The sequence below is a fragment of the Phoenix dactylifera genome, chromosome 10 (genome assembly GCF_051530095.1).
Source record: "Phoenix dactylifera cultivar Ajwa chromosome 10, Ajwa_hap1_PhDact_Kaust_v1.1, whole genome shotgun sequence".
NCBI lineage: Eukaryota > Viridiplantae > Streptophyta > Magnoliopsida > Arecales > Arecaceae > Phoenix > Phoenix dactylifera.
This window is the reverse complement of record NC_143199.1, coordinates 18,524,307-18,547,331: the sequence shown is the minus strand read 5'-3', so window position 1 is coordinate 18,547,331 and position 23,025 is coordinate 18,524,307.

Here is a 23,025-nt window from a genome sequence, read left to right as displayed (position 1 = left end):
TCGGAACTTTATTTGGAAGTCAATAATCTGCAGATTTGGACTCCTCCGCATTCTTATATTTGACAACGGCCGTCAGTTCGACAACACCCATTTCAGAGAATTCTGCTCCGAGCTCGGCATCGACCACCACTTTACCTCGGTAGCCCATCCACAGACGAATGGAGAAACCGAGGTGACAAACCGCACCATCCTTCAGGGGCTCAAGGCTAGGCTCGACCGATCCAAAGAGCAATGGGTCGAAGACCTCTACAATGTACTATGGGCTTACAGAACCACATTCCAACTTCCTACTGGCGAGACCCCCTTGAACCTGGCATACAGAACAGAAGCTGTCATTCCTCTGGAAGTCGGACTCCCCTCGCCAAGAGTGGAACATTACGACGCAGCCTCCAACTCCTCCTAGCTCAGGGGCAACTTGGACCTCATTGAGAAAACAAGGAAGGCAGCCCGAGTTCGCATGGCGAGATATCAACGAAAAACGGCACAGTACTACAACTCCAGAGTAAAGGCCAAGCTTTTTAAGACAGGAGATCTCGTCCTCAGAAGAGCTGAAGTTTCTCAGCCTGCCGAGCAGGGGAAGCTTGCCCCGAACTGGGAAGGGCCATACCAGATTGCACGAGTCCAGCAGCCCGGAGCATACAAGTTGGAGTCTCTCGAAGGGACCCTCATTCCACGAAGCTGGAATTCCAAAAATCTTCGGATGTATTACCAGTAGAGCCCCCAGGGGTTCTCGACGATTGAGAACATGATTCTCATCCCCTTCTCATGTTAATTCATTCACAATTCTCCTTTAATTATTTCATGCTCCTCCTAATATTGGGACACTTGTGAACTTCAGGAAATCCGACCAAGCTCGGATGCCCCAGCCAAGTCTGGAACACCTTGCCACGTCGACGTTGAGCTCGGTCTCGATCTCCATCAAAGACCCCAATCAAGATCGGGATGCCCCGCTGAGTCAATAGTGAGCCCAAGCTCCCTCGACCTCGAAAAGCATCACCAGGTCGACAGCGAGCCCAAGCTTCCTCGACCTCGTGCTCGATCCCTCGACTAAGGTCGGGATGCCACGCTGAGTCGACAGCGAGCCCAAGCTCCCTCGACCTCGGGAAGCGTCACCAAGTCGACAGCGAGCCCAAGCTCCCTCGACCTCGTGCTCAATCCCTCGACTAAGATCGGGATGCCCCGCTGAGTCGACAGCAAGCCCAAGCTTCCTCGACCTTGGAAAGCGTCACCAGGTGGACAGCGAGCCCAAGCTCCCTTGACCTCGTGCTCGATCCTCCGACTAAGGTCGGGATGCCTCGATGAGTCGACAGTGAGCCCAAGCTCCCTCGGCCTCAGAAAGACATTCAATGATGGGGTAGTACCTACGCGGACCTCCGTGGCGCACGACGACGGGGTAGTACCTACGCGGACCCCCGTGGCGCACGACGACGACGACGGGGTAGTACCTATGCGGACCCCCGTGGCGCACGACGACGACAGGGTAGTACCTACGCGGACCCCCGTAGCGTACGACCCAGGGGCAGTACCTACGCGGATCCCCTAGCGTGCAGGCGTGCCCAAAGTAGACAATACCTCGTAGGGGATGCAGTATCCTTCTATGCTCGGCCGGTGCGGGCTATGCTGTTGTGCGAGGCTCCGGCCAAAACGCCATCCCCGCAGCAGATGGCGCCACCCATGGGAGCGGACTACAAGCCAAAGAACGCTACTGAAAGTCGACCTCAGAGCGGAGTCGCTTACCTCAACCTGAGATGCTCGGCTCCGATAGTGCGAGAGGTATATCCTACCCAGCACCTACGTCATTGCACTTACTTGCTTATATTACAGAATGGTCAACAAAGCCCCGACCAAGGTTGGGATTCCCCTCGACCAAGGCCGGGATGCTCTCCTGAATCGACCACGAGCCAAGGTTCTCTCGACCTCGCGCATAATCTTCCTACTAAGCACGGGGAGCTCCTCACCACCAATCTCCAGCTCAATTTTCACTTGCTCCAGACCCCTCTGGAGGAGGGCCCGACCAAGTTTGAACGTCAACTCAAGCCGAGATGGCCTGGAACGACGACTTCGAGCTCCGCCCGATGATATTTTGGCCGAGCTCGGAAGTGCCAAGTCACTCACCATGGGCTCTAATTTCACCTGATGACACTCGAACCAGGTTCGAGATCAAAAAGTATGAAAGCTCCAATAATAGCCCGACCTCGACCTATGTTATCTTCGGAGCCCGAGCTCAAAGCTTCGACAAGCTTATTCTGAAAGCCGAGCCCAAGGACTTGGCGAAATTTTTCTAGAGGATAAACCTAAAGGCCTAGCGGGACTTCTTCGGAGCCCGAGCTTAAAGCTTCGACAAGCTTATTCTGAAAGCCGAGCCCAAGGACTCGGCGAAATTTTTCCAGAGGATAAACCTAAAGGCCTAGCGGGACTTCTTCGGAGCCCGAGCTCAAAGACTTAGCAAGTTCTCCTAAAGTCCAAGCCTAGAGCCTCAGCATGATTCCTCTTAGAGCTGAGCCTAACAACTTAGCAAATTCTACCGGAATCTAGGTCTAAAGACTTAGCCGAGCTTGGAGACTTGAAGAAATTCGCCAAAGAGGAATCCAACTTAAGCAGCCAAAATGAAGGTTCATCAACTACACAAACAGAAGCAAGTGCAGGTCTGAAAAAAGAACATTTCTCATTAATAAAGGCCCGAAGGCTAAGTACAGAATCAAGATTCGGCCGTACAATGACTTCGAAGGCCGACGTTACTTACAAAAAAGGATAAAGAGAAAGAAAGAAAAGATAAGGCTAAGTCATAGGGGGCGGCAGCTACATCGGCACCGACCTCGGAGTCGTCTACGATGATCACTTGGGGGTCCTCGGCAGAAGCTGGCTCGGGACCTTCCGCGGCGACCTCAGATGGGGTTTCGCCAGTGACCTCGGAAGCGCCCCCGGCGGCTTCCCCGGAGGGAGTCTCCCGCGCCGCTTGCTCGGCCGCTTCAGCCTCGGCCTCATCGGCCTCCTGCTCGGCCTCGAGGATCGTGGGAACATCGAGCTCGCTCTCTGCACCGACTCCCATCCTTGGCCGAATACCCCCAAGGCCGAGCTGGGGGCAAAACCGTTGTATTTGCCTCCGAAAGTTCTCGAAGCCGCGGAGGAACCCGTCCACGGCCTCTTCCTCCATTAGATCGCAGAACTCTTCCGACTCCTTGAAGAGTGCCACGCGTCCCGGGCCTGTTCTAGTGCCCTTTTTTCTCGAGCCTCGACCTGCTCGATCTTCAGGCGGAGAACCCCGCCCTCATATTTGTAGCCGGCGGCCTCGGAGCGGGCCTCGGCTAGACGCGCCTCGGAGGCGCGCAGCTCCGACCTTGCCAAGGTGTGCGTGGCTCTCTCCTCTTCGAGCTGGTCGACAGCCGATCGCCGCTCGACCTCGATAGCCTCCATCCGCGCAACAGCCTCCAGCCGCATGACCTCCGAATCGACGAGTTTCTACTTGGCCACCTCCAGCTGCCTTTGGCCCCTCCAGCCTCATTCTGGCACTCCGAGGCTATGAACACCAACGTGTCGATCTCATGAAGATGCTGTAGGAAAAGCAACGATAAGTAAAAATGAAGGAGATGCCAATAACGATAAGTCTGATCGACAATATCGTCGAGATCGACGGTTTCGAACTTGGTCCGGTCGGCCGGGAGCAATGCGCGGCGAAATACCTTGTGTGCGACATAGCTATCGTGGAGAGCCGAACTGCCCTCATGGATTGGAGACTCCGGGTCGCCAGCCCCCCTCTCGGAGCGCTCTCCGACCCCCGACGAGCTCGAGGCATTGACCCCCGACGAACTCGGCCTACCCGAGCTCGGAACCCTAGGGCCCGAGCGTCGTAGACGGACGACTAGCCGACCTGGCCGCTGAGAAATGGGGGCGGGGCAGGCTGGGGGCGCCGAACCCATCGCCCTCCTGAAACCCGAGCTCGCCTGCTCGGTAGCCGGAGTTTCTTCCCGAACGGACCCGGAAGTTCCAGCCCCAGTACCCCTCGCCTCGGCAGGAGCAGAAGTCGAGGCTGACCTGGCTTTCTTCCTGGGCTCTGGATGAGCCCCGCCGGCCTCGGCCGCTCTCCTTTTCAATCGGGCGAAAAGTGCAGTGTTGCTTGTCACCATGTTGGGAACGTCTGAAAAGAAGAAAAAATTTCTAAATGTCAGATTGGCACCAAAAAGAAAAGAAAAGAAACAAATAAGATAAAAGACTGCTCTTACTGATGAGAGCACAAAAGTGCAATCGTCAGACCATCTTAATTAGTATTTTAGCTAATCATTAACAATAAAACTAACTAATTAATGTTTTATTTGTGCAAGTAGCCCAATCAGCTCGTTCCCCGCACTTCAAACGATCAACCCCCACTGTATCACCTAATTAGCGCGGCAGCCCGAGCCCAACTATGTTTCGTCCGTTTTAGCCCGTGCCAGCGTGCCATGCATGGCACGTTCCCCCCATTCCCAGTGTATCAGCCTTGCTTTCGTCTGCATCGCAACGCCCGTGATGCATCCAAGATCCAGTGTCCAGCCCAGCCATCTCGGAGCCGTATCGCGCGCGTACCAGCCGAAAACTTTCCATCCACGCCATCAACGCGATCACTGCCAGCGTCCCAGATTTCCTTTGATCCCAGCATCCGTTTCTTCTCCCAGCTCCTTTCTCCCGTTGATCATGCTCCCAGCTCCTCCGTTGATCCCGCGGCCAGCCCCTCCTCCCAGCAGCCAAGAATCCGTTGGCATGCATCTTCCGCATCCATCCCAAGCGTCCGTTTGCAGCTCCTTCCCCACCTTCTCCGTGATCCCATGCTGTGATCAAGCCGCCCGATTTCAAGCAGTGATCCCGCGATGCATCGTCAAGGAAATGCGTCCAGCCAGCCGTCTCCGAATTCAAGACCCTGTTGCCCAAGGTGACAACCCAAGAGGGGGGGTGAATTGGGTCTTTTAAAAACTTTTCAACTACTTCTAATCTTTTAGAGTTAATTAAGCTAAGTTGTATGGATGCTTAGTGGAATTTAAACTTAGCAAGAGTATGATTCTAATCTAATCAACTATTAAGCAGCGAACTCAATAAAAGATTAGTCTAAGTTTGCCCAAGTATGCAATTCAATACAATGAGTCTTAATGCTGTTATATTGAATGAGACTTGATTAAGTAAATTGAATATGCTTGCAACTAAAGGATGCACGGAGAAGAGTTAAGCAAGCATAGTATCTAAGTAAGTAAGTGAGTGAGGAAGTTAGACAACAAAGAGCATCACAAACACAACAAAAGTATAGTGGTTCGGTGCATCCCAGCACCTACATCCACTCCCCAAGACCTCTTGGGAATTTTACTATAATTCCTCAGATTACAGCCGGTTGTTTTACAAGCTCACAACCCAACTTGTTGTTTTGCGAGATCACAACGAACTCGGTCGGTTTTCACAGGCTCACCGACTAGAACCTACCGATTGTTTTCACGGGCTCACAATCCAACCCAGTTGGTTTTTCCAAAGGCTCACCAACCATAACCTTACAACGATTGTTTTCCGGGTTCACAATCAACCCAGTTGGTTTTCCCCAAAGGCTCACCAACCACAACCTTACAATGTTGGTTTTTCCTTTGGCTCACCAACAAACCTTAACACCGTTGGTTTTTCCTTTGGCTCACCAACAAACCTTAACCTCTTGATTCAATCCCTTGATTGAATCAAGTTACAAGATATTAGACTAAGAATTTAAAGCAAATACAAGCTTCTTAACTAAGCAAATATAGCAAATATAAACAAATGGAGTAAAGAGAAGCTCTCAAACGAATTTTGAAGATGAAGGAACTCGGCTTCTTCTTTACTTGACCCTCTTCTGATTTGGCACGAGGTAGAGGATCATTGAGGCAGCACACGGATGGAGAGGAAGCTTTGGAATTCACTTGGATGCTCTTCTTCTCTCTATTTCGCTTTGGATGGCCCTTTTGTGCTTATGGGAGATTTTCCTTGTAATCTCTTTGAAATCTCTTTCCTAAATATTCTCTCCCACTTCCATCATTTCTTTCCTCGCTCTCCTCTTGATTTTATAGCTTTAGATGGCGTGGAGACAAGAATCTAGCCGTTAGAGACGAAAATAGAGCCGTTGGACACAGTCTGTACCTCCTGACAATATTTCCGTTGGGATCGGAGTCGACTCGCGCGATCTGGAGTCGACTCGCCTGTTGCAGGAGTCGACTCGTGCTTGACTGGAGACGACTCGGCCATTGTTCCAAATTTGAATTAATGTGCATGCCTTGTCCTCGGGTCGACTCGGACCAAACTGGAGTCGACTCGCCAATAGCTGGAGACGACTCGGGCACTTGGGGGTCGGCTCATTCTCAGGAATCCAGAGGACATACTTTCTGATTTTTTTCCTCGAGTCGACTCGGATTCTCTTCGAGTCGACTTGGCTCTCAGAGCTTGAAAACTGATCCTTTGTCTTTGGAGTTGAACTGCCTCGGAGTCGACTCGGACTTTGCGGGAGTCGACTCGGCTCTCAGTGTCCGAAATTTTCTCTCTGACTTTTTGCCTTGCTTTTCTCTGAGAGTCGACTCTTGCACAATTAGGAGTCGACTCGTGGTCCTCTGGAGTCGGCTCGATTGCAGGGTCTAAAATTCTTTGTTCTGTCTTTCCTCTATTACTCTTTTGAGTCGACTCGGAAACGTTGGGAGTCGACTCGGCATGTATCGGAGTCGACTCGAGAACTATTCTTTTGAATTTTTCTTTAGAATTTGTTCCTCCAACTTGAATACTTTAAACTTGAAACTTGGGCCAATAAATTGTAGCTTTCTTCCAACTTGCTATGTTCCTTGCAAAATAAATATCTTTCTCCTTGCAACACAAACATTAGTATTTATACTTCAAGGTTTTGTGATCAGCAAAATCAATCTTTAAATCAATCTTTGGGTCATCAGTCTCCCCCTTTTTGATGATGACAAAACTTGGAGTATATGTAATATAAAATATATTGTGTTCTAGAAGTAATGCATAGCTAAGTTGTTTGAAGTAGAAAATATATATCTTTAATCTTAACATAATCAACACATAAAGCATTATGACATAAAGCATTCTGAGCATATACTCAGATATTTCTCCCCCTTTTTGACAACATCAAAAAGATAGTGAAACATTAAGCACAAAGATAAGAATGCTCATAATAATTTGCATGTCAAATTATTGCAAGAATATGAATCTTTAGGATAAATGAGCATAGATCAGAGCCATTTAGGATAATTTCAGAGCAAATTATGATGAGAGCACATCGAATGTGATTCCAAGGATAGTTTGCAACTCAAGTGTAGATGGAATCTTTCTTAAGTTAATTCAAGAAATACCACAAATGATATTGAAGGAAAGCACGAATGGAAATCTAACCTCTTTTCAATAATAAGTATGAAAGCTTGTTCATTTAAGATCTCTTGCCCAATATATTAAGTATTTTAGCAACATGAGAGCAATTTAACTAATTTTCAGAGTATAAGAGCAGTATATTAAGTATGATTGCAAAGTTCTTTTATGATGTAAAAATATTGTGGCATACATGCCAAAACATGAATTCATGCAATTTATGATATATCTTAGAGCTACTCAAGAGAATTCAACACATTATTCTCCCCCTTTTTAGTAAGTTAGAGGCTCGTAAGATCAACTGTTTGAATTGTAATTTGGTTTATGATTTATGCATAAGATATATTAACCAAATAACAAGCCTCAAGGTGTATCATAAAGATTTTCAGATTTAAATTTCAGATGATACATATTGGAGAGTATTAGGATCACTTTTCATTTAGTATTCTTTCTCTCTCCTTTAGTTATAGATTTATGCGATTAAGTTCCATAAGATCTCTCCTTCTGAGATTTTCTTTCTCCCCCTCAATTGATCATTCCATTTAAGAGTTTAGAATTTGAAGATAATGTTCAATAAAATTGTCAATCTCAAAAAAAAAAATATTTTCTATAAGTTTCAGCTTATTTTCATAAGACTCAAGGTTTGAGATAAGACAGCCTTTATAGAACTCATCTCAAGGTATAAACTTATTATATAATTAAAGCAAGTCTTGCAATATAAGGAGATTCATCAAAATCAATCCATAAAAATCAAGGTATGCATCAAATTAAAGTAACTTTAGGATAAGATACTGAATATCTAAAGCTCTCCCTCAAAAGATGCATTCTTCTTCAATCATTCTTTTCTTTGGTTGAATTTCAGATTTTAATGATAAACGTGAATAAAACTGAAACTTTATGATATCAAGAATGTAGAGTGATCTAGAATTATTCAAAATTTATAGCAATCACTCTTTTTAATCTTTCAAGAACAAGTTATGCTTCCTCTTAATCTATGAGAAAATGTACTGAAATATTAATCAGAAAATGATTCATTTGAAGCTCAATTTCTTTTAAAAGCAGTTACATTTTCTTTTTTTTAAGAGTCATTTGAGTGAGTTAAAATATTTCTAGCTTTTAGGAGCATTCACTTTCTTTTAAAAATAGCTCTTTCTTTTAGTGATGGAAGCAACAATCATGCAGAAAAGGATATAGAAGATCATTCAAGTGAGTGTTTATAGGATTTAATTTCTTACTCATAGATTCACAGCAATGTATACATGAAACATAATAAATCTTTTTAATATCAAAATAAAATCATATATTTAGAAATATTTATTTGCAATCTAGATCATTGAAAGACACATCATTTAGACCAATATTAGTACACTTTAACGATAAGAAAAGATATGTTTCGGATGCGTATCGAGACAATCAACTAAGGCGTCAAAATTAATTCTCTTTTTCTTATGTTAAAATTTTCATTTAGAAATCATATTGAGTTATTCTCCTAAATGACGTGATCATTGAAGCATATAACTAAGGTTACAAAGATGTAACGATATAAGCATTTTTTAAGTTAAGTTTAAGCTTTTATACAAAATCAGATTCTGAAATTTTATAAGAATTTCCAAGAAGGCTTTCAAAATTATAATTTGATATATGTATCTTCTACATTGTAGCTCATCTTAAATCACTAAGATTGAAAACACATATTTCAATAACATTAGAGCACTTTCAGAATCTTTGTATTTAATATTGAGTTTTGGTATAAATTAGAACATTATATACCAAGGTTAGGCAAGTTGAAGGATAAAACAAACTCAATTCATTTTGCCTATATAGAGATATACTTCTCTTCTCCTTTTTACAAATTTATTCAACTTTCAGATTTTAAAGATGATTGTGAACGACAAATCTGAAATTTCTTTTCAATAATACCCCAAAAAAAATTTTATGCAGTATTTCAAACATTCAATCAAATTATCCAAGCATGGAGCATTACAAAATATTGAGAGCCCATAATTCAAAATATCATGCCACATGCATAATATATTATGTGTTAAGTCATGCATTAAAATATTAAGACAAAGCATGTCAAGGATCAAAATCAATTCTTTTCAAATAAACTCCCCCTATTTAAATATAATCTTGCATTGATTTCATCCTTAAAGTGTGTTTTCAAGTGATTAAAAAATTTGACTTGATTCTTCTTATATACTTTCATTTACTTTGTCTTTCATTTTTTTTTTTTTACTTTCTTATGCTCTATACTCTATTTGCTCCCTATCTGGCGGAGTTGGGAAGGGGCACGAGGTACTACCACTAGCCTCCCTCTTGTGCCGTCCCTAATATGCCCTACACCGAATAATTGGGTCAAATAGTGCCGGGTACTACCACTAGCCTCCCCATTGGCACCATCCCTATGATGAGCAATATAGAAAGGTTAAAATGTTCACTTCAAACTCTCCTTGTTTAAGTGTAATTAATTATGGATTTTATCCCTTTCACACGTCTCATAAATGTGCGAAATATATTATGCTTGTTTTGCTTTTCCTTAAGATTGAAGTATTTGCCTTTACTTAGATTTTACTTCTCTTGAATAATATCCATTTTCTTTTCTTTATCTCTCTCTCTTTTTGTTATTCTCAAGTAATTTACATGAAAGAGCAGAATAAAGAAATAATCCTATGTATCATATAGATGTATATCATGCAAACAACATTTTCATTGTGCTCAAGGATTCATAACTTCTCACAAGTTATTTTACATCAAAATTTTAAGCATATACTTGTGTATTTCATGGTTATGATATAGGCGAAGAAATAATTTAATTTGGGCAAACCATGAAACAATTTCTAAAAGTATAAATCAATACATATATAGACATGATATCAAAAATTAATAATTAAAAAATTTAATCATGCCATAATAAGATTTAAGTTATTGACTTTGCTCAATTAATTTATGAGAGAGGTATCTAAAATTACCTATTCATTCTATATTCTTCAAGCCAAACTAAATTTCTTATGTGTGAACTTTTGGCTGAAGAAGGTCCTCTCTCTTGTTTGCATGTGAATGTTTATTGTATCTTATGTGGAGGTGTCCTTCAAGTTGAAATCTCTCATTTTCTTGCTCAAGGATCCTGCTGTTGGAATCCCTCGCACGCCGCAGAAAATTTCAGAAAAATTCTGCGCGCAGCGGAATACATGCGCGAGATTCCGTTCATCGCATGAACATATTTTAAAACCGTCGTTCGCAGATAGATTGGGATTAAATACTTTTACATAATATTAGGAAGATCAGATCTTCACCTTGTGCGGGTAGATATTCACCGCAATCTGATGATCGTGGTATTTGTTGAAAGGTTCACTTGAAGCCGCACACGCGTCCGGCCTCTACGGGTATCCACACGAGGCAGAGAACCAATCCAAACTCTCTAATCTTCCCGGGGTGCTAGCTCCCTTGCAGAGATATGTTTTGATGGCTGAAATCCTCTCTTGATTTATCAACTCTTTGATAGATCTCAAGAGGAAGAAGAAGGACTTGAAAGGGAGGAAGAAGATCCCATCTTGCTGCCTCCTTTTTCTTTTATTCTTGTGGATGGAAGAAGGGTGAAGAGAGAAAGCCATACACCACCCTATTTTTCTTTGATGCTCATGGCTGAAAACCCCAAGAGGAAGGAGGCTTGCCCATGGCACAAAAACCAAGAGGGGAGGAGGCACTCTCACGGCACAAAAACCAGAGAGAGGGGAGGAGCTCTCACGGGAAGAAAAATCCATGATTTGGGCCCCCCTTTTGTTTCCCCTTTTCTTCCTTTTTTTTTTGTTTGTGTGCAGCTGAAAACCATCATGGGAGAGGGGGGCTGCCGTATCCTCTTTCTTTTATGAGAAGAGGGGGCCACATGCTCCCTTTTTTTTTTTTTGTTTGAACCCTAGGCGTGAGCTCCTACAAATTAGGAGCTCACGTCTATCTTTTGGCAAGAGGAGGGGCGTACGCCCCTCCCTCTAATCCTCTCATGTCCCACGCCCAAGCCTCATCTCATGAGGTGCGTGGGCCCCACTTTCAGCCCCTTTTAATCCCCTCACAATTGAGGTCTAATCTAATTAGATCTCAATCAATTTATGAATCAATTAGGACTTATCCATATGAGTCCTAATCCAATTATGACCCAATTGAATCTTGACTCATTTAAATTCTTCAATCCTAATCCAATTAGGAGTCATCTTAATTTATTAGATCAAAAATAATTAGGACTTTAGGAATCCTAATCCAATTAGGATTTATTTAATTTTAGTCCTAATCCAATTAGGACTCTAGGTATCCTACTCCAAGTAGGACTTTAATTAAATTTGAAGTCCTAATCTAATTAGGACTCTTGGAGTCCTACTCCAAGTAGGACTCTTATTTAATAAGATCAAGCCCAATTAATTAAGTCCAATTGATTCAATTGAATTGCAATCCAATTGCAATTACTCCTTCTTCAACTCACTAACTCTTAGTGGGTTAATTAATTATCAATCAAATTGATAATCATGAACTATTGTGATTCCAAATCACAACTCAACCATCGGATCGGTCAATACCTCTATTGTGTGTGACCCCATAGGTTCTATTCTATCTGGTAGTGAGATATACTGCGATCTCTATCACAATATCATTGAAAACTCCTTTCAATGGGTTGGAACAATTCCAACTCAACTCACCGGGGATCATCAATCATCAAGATAGTCCCTGTGAGTCTCACCATCCACCAGTGACACCTAGCAGCATGTAGTGGCTACCCAGCAGAATGGAATGATGAACCTCTAGGTGCAGTTAGTATATAATATAGTCCTTCTATCGTGGATCCCTACAGGACGGAGGTCATGGATAACTCGTCAAACCCCATCGTCTGTCATATGTCAAGATTTATTCGACTTAAGTTCGAGAATGGAAAACTCCTTTTCCACTGTACATACTACCCCGGCCGAGGATTTACGAACTCAGTCTCATAAATCACATAGGATCTCTCTTAACCTATCAAGATCGATAGATTCCATCTAGATGCACCCCTACTCCTACAATGAACCTACTGCAGCCAATCTGCACCACAAGAACCCAATTGGCTAGGGCTCATGTTTATGTGCTCGTCAAACTACAGCAACCTCACTGTGAATAGCCGAGGCATCGCAGGTCAAAGGACCAGTCATATAACTACAGCATCAAGTAAGTCACTGACGAGTGGATAGACATCCAAGTGACTACTTGCTATGGTCACGCTCAGTACCCTTGTTCTCTAACAAGCACTTGCACAATTGCTCCAGTGTCGCCACACTGTGGACTCAAGACTCGTCCATCAAAGAAAGCGATCTGTGCACTAATCTCAGCGGATCGATCACCGTCCTCGTGATGATCCATCGATCAGGAGCAATTCAGAAATTAATCACCAATGACACATGCCTCAAATTCTCAACTCTTGAGAATATGCGTCATCATCTTATTAATTTCTTGGACGATTCATTGACACATAAGAACATGAATGAAAAGAATGCCCATTCTAATAAATTCATTATTAGGTCAAGTACAAATTTATTTCCCAGAATAAAATAATGCGTCAGCCAAATTGGCTTCTAGGGCATACTTCTAACAATCTCCCACTTGCACTAAAGCCAATCAGCTATAAACCTAAGCCCCATCTTCTCAAGATGCGCTTGAGTTTTCTGCTGACTTATCTGCTTAGTGAATGGGTCCACCACATTTCCTGTGGAGTCTACTCTCTGATCCTTTACTTATTTCTTTTCAAGGTAGTCGCTTATTAGGTTAAACCACCGCTCTATGTGCTTCGGCTTCTGGTGAGACCTTGGCTCTTTAGCTAGTGCTATGGTGCCTTTGTTATCGCAGTAGAGTGTTATGGCATCTGATGACATTACACCTAACTCAGCAATGAACTTATTAAACCAGAAGGTTTCCACTGCACCCTTAGATACGGCTAAACATTCAGCTTCTAAGGTAGAATCTACAATAATCGGTTGTTTGGAACTCTTCCAATTTACTGAACCATCATTGTATATAATCTGATGTAGACTTTCTATCATCAATATGTGTGCATCCTTCTACCTTCAACTCTGATCTTCTTCCAAAGACCAAGAACATGTCCGTAGTTCTTCTCAAGTACTTAAGACTGTTCTTCACAGCTATCCAGTGCTTCTTGCCTGGATTTGACTGATATATGCTCGTGACACTCACAGCATGTACTATATCAAGTCATGTATATAGCATGGTATACATGAGGCTCCCTATAACCGAAGTATAAGGGATCTTGCTCATCCACTGAATCTCTTCAGATGTGTTGGGGCACATCTTCTTGAAGAGATTTACCCCATGCCTAAGGGGTAATAATCTCCTTTTAGAGGTTTCCATGCCGAACCTCTTCAACACTCCCTCTATGTAATATTCTGTGACAGGACAAGCATCCTCTTAAATCTATCTCTATAGACTTTAATTTCCAAAATATAGGATGCTTTTCCAAAGTCTATCATGGAGAATTCCTTAGACAACCAAACCTTGACTTAGGATATCATCCACGTACAATACGAGGAATGCAATAGCCCTCCCACTAACCTTCTTATAAACACATGGTTCCTCCTCGTTCTTGAAGAAATCAAACGATTTGATTATATCGTTGAAACGAGTGTTCCAACTCCGAAATACTTGTTTTTGTCCATAGATGGACCTTTGCAGCTTACAGACCTTGTGATCACCATCACAATATCATGATATGCTACAACAACAAGCAATATTCGAATGGACTTCAGCATGGCTACAGGTGAAAAAGTATCCTGATAATCAGTGCCTTCGCACTGACTATAACCTTTCGCCATTAGCCTTGCCTTATAGGTCTCTACCTAGCCATCCGAACTTAATTTTCTCTTGTAGATCCATTTACACCCAATAGGTACTATACCTTCCGGTGAATCTACTAAGATCCAGACTTGGTTGGAATGCATGGAGTCTATCTCTAACTTCATGGCTTCCAGCCATCTCTCGGAATCGATGTCTAACATCGCCTCGTTGTAGGTATTGGGATCCTTACCTTGATCCCTATCTCCCATGAGGAACACTTCCTCTACATCCTCTATAAGTATACCTAAGTACCTTTCAGGAGGATGGAAGATCCTACTAAATCTACGAGGTGGAGGAGGTACAACATGTACTGGCTCGATATGAATAGGTTCTATAGGCACAATGGCTCGTTGCTCTTTAGAGACTTTCTCTTCGAGCTCAATTTTTCTCCTACTGCCTCTATCAAGGATAAACTATTTTTCATGAAGATAGCATGTCGGCTCACAAACACTTTGTGATTCTCTCGGACATAAAATTGTATCCAAATAACTCTTTAGGATATTCTATAAAACGAGCACTAATTGCCCTATCCTCTAACTTGTCCGCCTGTTGTCATTTGACTTGGGCCGGACATCCCCAAATCTTGAAATAACCTAGACTCAGCTTCTTACCATGTCATATCTCATATAGTGTGGTAGGAACAGACTTAGAGGAAACACTATTCAATATGTAAATAGCTGAAAATAGGGCATCTCTCTAAAGAAACAAGGGTTGATCAGTGAAGCTCATCATGGACCTGACAATAACCAATAGGATATGATTCCTCCTCTCCGACACTCCGTTAAGCTGAGGTGTACCAGGAGGGATCCATTATGAAACTATACCATTCTCCTTGAGATAATCACAGAACTCTCCACTAAGGTATTCACCTCCTCGATCTGATCGAAGAACCTTAATGAGTTTTTCTGTTTGTTTTTCTACTTCATATCTGAACTCTTTGAACCTTTCAAAAATTTCAGATTTGTGTCTCATACACATATCCATACCGTGAGTAATCATCGGTAAATGAAGTAAAAAATTACAACCCCTAGCCTGCGCATCGAATGGGCCACACACATAAGTGTGTACTAGGGTAAGTATCGCAGTGGACCTCTCCCATGTCCTAAAAAGGATAATTTGGTCATCTTTTCTTGAAGGCAGAATTCACAAATCGGATATGACTCGAAAGTCAATGAGCTCAGAAGCCCATATTTCTTCAATTTGTTTATTCTGTCTTCTCCTATATGACCAAGCCTGAGGTGCCACAAATACTTTAGATTTATCTCATCTCTAGATCCTTTTGGATCCTATGGTACTCACTGTTTGCTTAGATACATTCACAGGTACATCCAAATGTAAGTGATAGAGACGGTCAATCATAAAACCATATGCATCCAATTTATTTCTCAAACAAATTGAACAATAGTCTTATAAAAATCTTTCTGTGCTAAACAAGATACAGAAATCAAATTTCTGTTTGCAACAGGTAACAGTCTCTAAGTATCCTTTTAATAATGAGCATATCTGGCATACCTTCTGAAGGTCTGTCACCCTTCTTACTCTTTATGCTTTCCATGTATGTAGGACAGTTCCTCTTCCAATGGCCGTCTTATGATGCAATGGAAACACTTTTCCTTGCAATCGGCCTTTTTCTTGGAACTTCCTTACTTGGCCTTTTCTCGGTCTTCTGCCTTTTCACAGGTTTCTTCTTCTTCCAAGTAGACTCTCTCTTGGAAGTAGAAACCAACTTGACAGCGAGAACGATGCCCCTTGAACTCTTCAAGGTCCCTAAGGTAGTTACCAATTTTATTTAACAATTCTATTTTGGTGCATACAATCTTGTTCATATGGTAATTTACTATAAACTGTTCATATGAAGCTAGAAGGGATTGCGGGATCAAATCCGTTTGTAATTCCTTGTGCATGGTCATGCCGAGCTTCTCAAGCTCCTCTAAGTTCTTTATCATGGTCAAACCATGATTATGGACAGACTGCCCATCACACATCTTGGCCTTGAAGAGCCTCTTGGACACTTCAAAACATGCTGCGTGACTCTGTTCACCATACAACTCTTGTAAGTGATATAATATGTCCCTGGCAATCTTCATGTTCTCATGCTGGCATTAAAATTCATTGGACATGGATGCCTTTGTGCAGCACCTAACTTTATTGTCATTGTTCGTCCACTTAGCATGCGTCTTACGCTGATCAGTGATCGGACGGATTGGTAACACGGGGATTCCATGGTCTAGAACATACCCTAATTTCTCACAATTCAAAACTATTTTGAAATTTGCTGAGCCAGTCTTTATAATTGGGTTTGGTCAAACGGTTGTTCTATAGGATATGAGTTAAGAGTCTAGAAGCTGAATTTCTAATCCTCAGAGAGTAAAGATTCTAATTAGAATTTTGTACTTGATCTCTATTTATTTTAGGGCCTTTTAAAACAAATATACCTCCCACTATTTTCTCGAATCTCTCACACTCCTCTAGTAGAGAAACGGAAACCTTGCGACTCTAGGTTTCAAGTGGGGTGCTACGGTCCCACCAATTTACATACCACCTCACCTAACAGTTATTGGTGACAAATAAACGATGAGTGTACAACTCTTGTACAATGCTTCTCAAGCAAATTGTAGCGCTATCAGGTCTCTAAGTAATGAAGACCTCACCTAACAGTTATTGGCCCCATTCCTTAGTTAAGTCGGACCTACCGTATAACCGCAGAAGTAAAGCCGTCATTGGGTCCCTCACCTAACAGTTATTGGGCCCAACCCTATCTTTACCCCTACAACATCTCATGCCTAATAGAGAGGTCCAGTCCCCCGATGCAACTTGCCCACTGTATCCAGCCGAGACAAATCAACGCCGGAAAGACCTTAGCAGCTCTACTACGGTGGAAGACCGCTAGACTTAATATTTTTGAGAAGATTTAATTTAGGTCTCTTTCATTTAATTATCTACATCTCATGCAAATAATTATCTACCCGCTATGCATAAACATAAACATAAACATCCAGGCATAATAACAAAAATTAAACTGGTGATGATCATGGATCCAGGATGGGGTCATAGTACAAGCACATGCACGTCAATTGGTTAGATCGTCTTCAACTCTTGACTCGATCTTGAGCACCCTTGGTCCAATTGCGATCAACTCCTTGATCCATCTCCAATCAACCCTTGATCTCGATCCGCGCAAATCGTGCTTGTAGAGGCATGCACCGATCAACCATTGACATGCAACACATCACAGATTACATCCCAGATAACTTTAAAAATAAATAAAATTAAATAATAGTTACAACCCTTTTTTATGAGACACGCAGGTCTCTAATACATCAATATAAGATGCACGCAGGCATCTGAAAATCTGATTTACATGCATCACATAACATCACAGAACATTTCAGCACATGTAAAGGGTCCATCCATGATCATCACCATACGCATCTCATGCATTAAATAAAATTTACAGATCTGAATATTTAACAGATTATGTCATCTTAAGAGTTGCTGATCATGCAAGATATGATTCTAAATATTTTTAATCTCATTAACAAATCAATAGAATCATTAATCTAATCGCATAGAAAATCAGCATGCAGAAAAATCAGCAAGCTGAAAATTCTGCATGCAGAAAAATTCAGCAAGCATAATCTTTAAATTTTCAGATCTATTATGCCTTAATCATTTAATCCTAATCTTAATCTACACAACCATGGCTCTGATACCACTGTTGGAATCCCTCGCACGCCGCAGAAAATTTCAGAAAAATTCTGCGCGCAGCGGAATACATGCGCGAGATTCCGTTCATCGCATGAACATATTTTAAAACCGTCGTTCGCAGATAGATTGGGATTAAATACTTTTACATAATATTAGGAAGATCAGATCTTCACCTTGTGCGGGTAGATATTCACCGCAATCTGATGATCGTGGTATTTGTTGAAAGGTTCACTTGAAGCCGCACACGCGTCCGGCCTCTACGGGTATCCACACGAGGCAGAGAACCAATCCAAACTCTCTAATCTTCCCGGGGTGCTAGCTCCCTTGCAGAGATATGTTTTGATGGCTGAAATCCTCTCTTGATTTATCAACTCTTTGATAGATCTCAAGAGGAAGAAGAAGGACTTGAAAGGGAGGAAGAAGATCCCATCTTGCTGCCTCCTTTTTCTTTTATTCTTGTGGATGGAAGAAGGGTGAAGAGAGAAAGCCATACACCACCCTATTTTTCTTTGATGCTCATGGCTGAAAACCCCAAGAGGAAGGAGGCTTGCCCATGGCACAAAAACCAAGAGGGGAGGAGGCACTCTCACGGCACAAAAACCAGAGAGAGGGGAGGAGCTCTCACGGGAAGAAAAATCCATGATTTGGGCCCCCCTTTTGTTTCCCCTTTTCTTCCTTTTTTTTTTGTTTGTGTGCAGCTGAAAACCATCATGGGAGAGGGGGGCTGCCGTATCCTCTTTCTTTTATGAGAAGAGGGGGCCACATGCTCCCTTTTTTTTTTTTTGTTTGAACCCTAGGCGTGAGCTCCTACAAATTAGGAGCTCACGTCTATCTTTTGGCAAGAGGAGGGGCGTACGCCCCTCCCTCTAATCCTCTCATGTCCCACGCCCAAGCCTCATCTCATGAGGTGCGTGGGCCCCACTTTCAGCCCCTTTTAATCCCCTCACAATTGAGGTCTAATCTAATTAGATCTCAATCAATTTATGAATCAATTAGGACTTATCCATATGAGTCCTAATCCAATTATGACCCAATTGAATCTTGACTCATTTAAATTCTTCAATCCTAATCCAATTAGGAGTCATCTTAATTTATTAGATCAAAAATAATTAGGACTTTAGGAATCCTAATCCAATTAGGATTTATTTAATTTTAGTCCTAATCCAATTAGGACTCTAGGTATCCTACTCCAAGTAGGACTTTAATTAAATTTGAAGTCCTAATCTAATTAGGACTCTTGGAGTCCTACTCCAAGTAGGACTCTTATTTAATAAGATCAAGCCCAATTAATTAAGTCCAATTGATTCAATTGAATTGCAATCCAATTGCAATTACTCCTTCTTCAACTCACTAACTCTTAGTGGGTTAATTAATTATCAATCAAATTGATAATCATGAACTATTGTGATTCCAAATCACAACTCAACCATCGGATCGGTCAATACCTCTATTGTGTGTGACCCCATAGGTTCTATTCTATCTGGTAGTGAGATATACTGCGATCTCTATCACAATATCATTGAAAACTCCTTTCAATGGGTTGGAACAATTCCAACTCAACTCACCGGGGATCATCAATCATCAAGATAGTCCCTGTGAGTCTCACCATCCACCAGTGACACCTAGCAGCATGTAGTGGCTACCCAGCAGAATGGAATGATGAACCTCTAGGTGCAGTTAGTATATAATATAGTCCTTCTATCGTGGATCCCTACAGGACGGAGGTCATGGATAACTCGTCAAACCCCATCGTCTGTCATATGTCAAGATTTATTCGACTTAAGTTCGAGAATGGAAAACTCCTTTTCCACTGTACATACTACCCCGGCCGAGGATTTACGAACTCAGTCTCATAAATCACATAGGATCTCTCTTAACCTATCAAGATCGATAGATTCCATCTAGATGCACCCCTACTCCTACAATGAACCTACTGCAGCCAATCTGCACCACAAGAACCCAATTGGCTAGGGCTCATGTTTATGTGCTCGTCAAACTACAGCAACCTCACTGTAAATAGCCGAGGCATCGCAGGTCAAAGGACCAGTCATATAACTACAGCATCAAGTAAGTCACTGACGAGTGGATAGACATCCAAGTGACTACTTGCTATGGTCACGCTCAGTACCCTTGTTCTCTAACAAGCACTTGCACAATTGCTCCAGTGTCGCCACACTGTGGACTCAAGACTCGTCCATCAAAGAAAGCGATCTGTGCACTAATCTCAGCGGATCGATCACCGTCCTCGTGATGATCCATCGATCAGGAGCAATTCAGAAATTAATCACCAATGACACATGCCTCAAATTCTCAACTCTTGAGAATATGCGTCATCATCTTATTAATTTCTTGGACGATTCATGGACACATAAGAACATGAATGAAAAGAATGCCCATTCTAATAAATTCATTATTAGGTCAAGTACAAATTTATTTCCCAGAATAAAATAATGCGTCAGCCAAATTGGCTTCTAGGGCATACTTCTAACACCTGCATTATTAACAAATTCCTTTTCTTTCTTGAAAGAAAGTCATTAGTTTCTTCAAGATACAAACCATTCATCCAACATATTTTTTAACTAGATGACTCAATATAAGATATGACAATAGTTGAATATTGAGTCACTTTACTCAAAAGATTGCCTAAATATAAGCAAGTGTTGGGAATTGTATCCTAAATGTCAATCGTCAGCATATTGATGATTGAATATTGTAAATAAATTGACAAATTAATAAAGTATTATTTGGCATTATTCATCATTTCATCTTCAAATGAACTCTTATATGATGAAGTCCTTAGGACTTATGTTATGATAAAGGAGGATTTATCTTTGAGTCCTTAAACTTGTTCGCGACCAAATGATATGTTGTTACTAGGACGACAACATTATCGAGATTAGGTCGTTGTGTGACATATACGTTGGTTGTCCTCTTAACCAAGGAGTGTGGAGACACTGGTATGCCATACAGGTGAAGTGTAGGAGTACATTTCACTGAACGTGACCAATTCCGGAACGCTCTACTGTCGAGAGATGTTCCGAGTGGATATGGGTATAAGTTTGGCCCTCTGACCTGAGACCGCAACATGTGACTAGCAAGCAACTCACTGTACTTTGGTACCGGACTACCTGAATTTCTAATTCAGTGACGGAAGGTCACTGGGTGCAGTCAAGTACTTGCGTAGTCAGTTGTGAGTCAAGATGGAATTGACCCCTCCTGCAAACAGGAGATAATGTCTTGTGACTAATTTAGCAAAACCTTGGCCAGGGTAATCTCAGTGAGGAGTCACGGGATATCTAAAGTTAATCACATAATGGATGTACTAATTATAGGGTTGACAGTGAGCTCTAAGTCATCCTGGCATTAAGAGTCAAAGAGATTGAATTATACAGTAACCATAGTTCAGGGTTCCAGAATATTTGCTTCGCATATATTCGGCCTATTCGGACGTCGGGTACCATTGCTAGATGGTCACATCGATTAGTGTAGGAAGTCGTTCCTATACTACCGGCTTAGGTTCGAACCTATGAGGTCACACGCATAGAAGATTCCTGATTGATCAAGAAGGCTGATGAATGATTAAGAATCATTCAGGGGTAATTTGGTCAATTCGATTGGCAAATTATCTTATAAAATAATTAAAGTAATTATCGGAGGATTAATTAGTAATTAGATTGCTAGTGAACTCAATTGGATTGAGTAATTAGACTAAGGATGAGCCAAATTGAATTAGATTCAATTCTGGGCTCAATCAGGGTTTTTGACCTGATTGGATTAGGTCTGAATCAAGAGGACTTAGGTTGACCAAATTAAATTAGATTAAATTTGTGCTTAATTAGGGATTGACCTAATTGGATTAGGTTCAACCCATGGTAATTGAATCATTCTAATTGTTAGGATTTAATTAAATTAAATGGGTTTGATCTGAAACTATTCGGATCTTGAAATCCACTTGTCACATATCCATGCATGGCGCCATAAATTGATTTGTAATATGATTAAAAATTAATTTAATTTATTTAATGGTGCCATGGGACACTTGGCAACATCAGGGACCTCTTTCATCATTAGATGGGTCGAAATGGAGAGATAAATTCATGAAAAGAATTGGATAAGATCAAATTCTCTCTCTTCATGACATATGCCATCCTTATCTTTATCTCACTTCTAATTAAGGTTGAATTTCGAATTTAATCACCACAAAATCACCACGTGACCCTCTAATCTGATTAGGGGCATGGGAATTTCGAAATTGAAAGAGGGAAGTGGCAACATGATGAATGGTTTAGATTAGATCAAGCTTCATCATGTAATGGCACATGAACTTGAATTTTGAATTCAAAATTCAAAACCCCACAAAATCCTCCACAAATATGGGATGGTTGGCATGAAGTTAGGTAGGAGAGCAACATTAAAAGGACCTCCATTATCTGGTGGTCGAATTCAAGGAAAAAAGAGAGAAAAAGAAGAAGAAAAAAGGGAAAAGAAAAGAGAGGAACCCTAGTTCATGCATGGAAAAATTCTGCATTCAATCTAGCTGACTTCTTCCTCCTCTAAGTCCATCGCGCCATTAGTGTTAGGGGTCCCTGATAAGAGTCTTTAGATCAGATCTAAGTCCTCTTCAATCCCTTTAAACCTTTCCTCCAAGTTCTTCCAAGAAGGCGGATCAAAAGTTGATAGTGTTTGGAAGATCAAATTTCAGCCTCAAGAAATTCTGCGCAAGCTAGCACTTCCGCAGGATTGGATCTCTTCAGGAACTTCGCGTGGACTTCTCGTAGAGGCCATTCGTGTGCGTGGCTGCAAAGTCGAGGATCAGATCCACAAGTTTCATCCATCATAAAAGGTATTAATCCTACATTAATCTTTTATTATGGTGTCAAGATTTAGGTCTGATTCCCCGAGGTTTTACCCTCTTTTGGGGCTCCTCACGGAGATATCTCCAGAATCCATTCAATGGATATTCGGAGATTAATCGGAATAGAGTTCTTAAGTTTCAGATCTGATAGTTAATCATGCATGAAAGTTTTAGCATAATTGTTTAAACGATTCCGGCATAATCCTATGTGTTCTTAAGGTGCTGATTTCTAGATTTGATCTTGTAAGCAT